The sequence below is a fragment of the Pinus tabuliformis genome, chromosome 6 (genome assembly GCF_031772625.1).
Source record: "Pinus tabuliformis cultivar Carrire ecotype Pingquan chromosome 6, CPIR1, whole genome shotgun sequence".
Classification (NCBI taxonomy): domain Eukaryota; kingdom Viridiplantae; phylum Streptophyta; class Pinopsida; order Pinales; family Pinaceae; genus Pinus; species Pinus tabuliformis.
In genome coordinates this window covers 438,243,428-438,246,999 of record NC_142292.1, presented here as the reverse complement: position 1 = coordinate 438,246,999, position 3,572 = coordinate 438,243,428, and the positions used below count along the sequence as shown (strand labels likewise).

General features: G+C 42.5%; 1 pseudogene; it reads right to left on the bottom strand.

The window, feature by feature from the left end:
* Positions 1-268: 268 nt before the first annotated feature.
* On the bottom strand, positions 269-1,318 carry LOC149259176 (actin-related protein 4 pseudogene; annotated as a pseudogene).
* Between the last annotated feature and the right edge of the window lie 2,254 nt (positions 1,319-3,572).

Here is a 3,572-nt window from a genome sequence, read left to right as displayed (position 1 = left end):
CTCTGTAGTCAAAGATACTCTAACCATATTCCTTTGGCTTAAATGGACATTTTCATCCGAGCATTAGCTGAGAAATATTCAAGATTTAGCCGATAAGTAAGACTACCAGGAGTACCAACTGCAGTTTGCATCACTTTGTTCGGCGGTTGCTCATGTGTGTTTGTAAAGATGTTCCTTGTTGCGCTGACTGCCTTTGTTCCATAACTAAAGGAATTTCGAAAACTAAATCTATCCTTATCCTCAGCCTCATTCTTATCCTTTTCCTTTTTTAAAATTGAAGTCGGTTCTCTTCATCTGCGATTTGCATTGATGTCGTGCCACCAGCAAGCAGAATACTGCTAAACAATTCTTGGCGTATATCCACGTCACACTTATTTATACTCTCGATAACCATCTGGGGAAGCCCGCGAAGTGAATGCCCTAAATTATCAAGCTTTTCCATATGAGGCAGTGTTTGAAGTAGGGGCGGGTTGAATATAAGATCAGGAAATTTGAATCTATCAGCTCCAAATTCTAATATCTGTGAGTATCTTTTATAACTTGCAGTTGTATTAGGAAAATCAAGATCTACAATTTGAAATTCTCCCGGTCGAGCCTCCTTTCTCTTGAATGAATATCGAGGCTTGACCAAAATCCCTTTACTCTCCAAAAACCTCATAAGGCAGTCAGTTAAAACCTCCCCGCCAATGGGAGAAGACACCACAGCCTTTTGAAGAACATAACCATCATGGACTGCAGCAACAGTTGTCGATCCACCACCACAGTCAACAACTAAAGAAGTGGGACGTCCTGAAGCAAAGGAAGTTAATACCGCATTCTTTGCTAAAAATAGGGCTGGCACCTTGTGACTTTCAAACATAAGCTCTGCTGCTCTCTCCCTTTGTTGTTGTGAATTGGAGGATGGTTCAGCTAACAATATAGGATGCTCCTTTGGGTCAATTAGCAAGCGCTCCCGAAAAGCATGGTCCCATATGCTATCCACAACATCCCAATCAGCAACAATACCATCCTTCCGAGCTAGAATCACCTCCATAAAATCACGTCGGTAGCCCAGAGCTTGAGAACCAACATACAATTTCCGCTTGGATTTGGACTTCTCAGAGTCTAGCTTGACATTCATTTTGGCATCTGAAGATTCTAAATCTCCTTCAACTTTGACTGCATCAGCCATTCCTGTTTGCTCAATAGATCCCACAACAGAAGGAAAAACTGCCTTTGGGGCATCTTCACCTGCATAACCAGCTTTACACGTATGAGACCCCAGATCAAGAACTATAGCTGCGACTTCATCACCTCCATACATAGTGCCGAGCGCCTATAGATGAGATACACCTCAGCAGTTGTTTCAGCAGTATATAATTTCTAACCATCCCATCCCACAATGTTTAACTTTGCATCCATTCGTTGATGAAGCTATGAAGATCCTTATGCATCAATTCTGTCACCAGACAGCACTACTCCTGTCTTTATCTACAAACGAGCTTAATGCCTGCAAAAGATTTGAGTGCAAAATTTTAGACATTGCAGAAACCACCGCTTCCTTGAAATCACTGTCGCTTCTCTCATCTGCAGAACTCTGTACAATAGGCATGCTAGGATTTTGGCCTCCACTGAAAACTCGAACAAATCCCCAATTTCGTAGCACGCTACGAAATCACCTAAACAGGTAGCGCTGCGAAACTGCTAAAAAGGATTCATGCGCTGCGAAAACACCTTGCCCTTAAGCTAGGCTAAAAAAATTTTGGCAACAAAATTTTCAGTGATAACAGTTACAATGCACATGTACTCATGTGAGACAACATGGCTTGAGCAAGCCTTGGAAGACATCACTAACACTCAGTCTACTATGATGAGACCAAATCTTTGACATGCTTGTGATGGTGAAGGTGGTGAGCTGATGCCAAGCTTGGTCATCTGTGAGGGTGTGCACGCACCTCATGGTGACATCTTGCTAAAGCAAACTCTTGCCTCCATTGCAACCAGTGCATTGGTTCGACTCCTTCATCCAACTCATCTGCTAACACGCACATGGTCTTCTTGGGTGCAGCTGAACCAGAAACACATTGATGCATAGTGTTTGTGCTAATTTTCAAGCATGTGCTGGTGATCATGCACATCAACATGCCGAAGTACATGTTCACCTCCAGTTGGAGTTGCTTCTTGTCTTCGCCTTGGTGAGTGTGTTGAATGGATTGGATTGCATGCATGTGCTCAATGACATGCATGATGTTGAATCCCTTGCATGTGATCAACAACACTGCTCACCATGTCTGCTCTGTGTCAGCTACTGGGATGGATATTTAACTTGTACTAGCACAATTTCATCTCTGAGTGAATGTTGCACTCACTACTGTTCCTGTTCCTACTGCAACTCATTTGTCTGTCTATGCAGCTTCATATTCTTCCAGAGTTGTTGCTTTAGCACATGCAACTCCTTCTTTGTTCCATTCTCTATCTTCACATGGTGTTACACTAAAATTTGTCACCATGACTATTTGCAGTTAGTATGGCTCCATCAACTGTCATACTGTCCTCCTTGGCAAGCCTCATACCTCTGCTCTCCATGTCAAACTTCAAGAAAGAGAGAAAGTCATTAAAAATCTATATATCTCTGGGTACGCAGTTTCTCTTAGCCTTACCTGCGTGTACGCACTCCAAGTTCACAATACCTGCGTACTTGTACGCTCTGTATGTAAAGCAATGGGTGCGTACTCCTGTAAAGGTCAAAAGGCGCAAGTTTCACTCCAAAAAAGTTACTTGTGGTCATTTCTAGAGTCTTCTAGAAGCTTGTTTGACGTGTATGAAGCGCCTCCAGATGGTTCATGTATCCCTACCAAAGAGGAACTTATCCCATCAAGAGGGGAGCTATCCCATCCAAAGAGGGGCTTATCCCATTGATGGTGGACCTGAATAACTTCCTCTAGAACACTATAAATACAGGCATTGGGCCAAAGGGAGGGGAGGTTGAAAGCTGAACATTCCTAAGGGTAGATGTTGCTGGAATTAGGACTTCCTTGTAGAAGCTTGTGAGGAGAGATTACCATCTTTGCTTGTTTCATTTGGAAGTGGGTGAGTTGATCAGAGTAAAGGAGAACTCTTGTGGACCCTGGGAGGGACTTGCACAACACCAAGGCTCAGGTTGTAATGGTTCCTTTTGTTACCTTTTAATGCAAATGAACTTATTTTTCTCAATAGATTGTTATTCATGGTTTGTTTCATATACTCCTTGGTCTATATGATAGATATGTATTGTTTTATGAGTTTGTCGGGTGTTATTTAATCTTTTGGCTTGTTAGTGAATGCAGGTTTCGAAGAGAAGGAGGAGCTCATCCGTATCGGCGAGGCTGGACTACTACAAAAGCGTTGGACTAAAGGTATGTTAAAGATCCCCTGATTACTTGTATTTGCAATGCATGTTTAGAGAAAGGTAGCTTTATTTGTCTTGTTTGTCACTAGAAAGCTTTTGCTTCTAGGGAGGTCGGTTGTGTCTGCACTAACGACTCTTTCCGCATGACAAAATGGCGACTCCACTGGGGAATCCATTAATGTGAATGTTTTTTCCTTTGTATGAA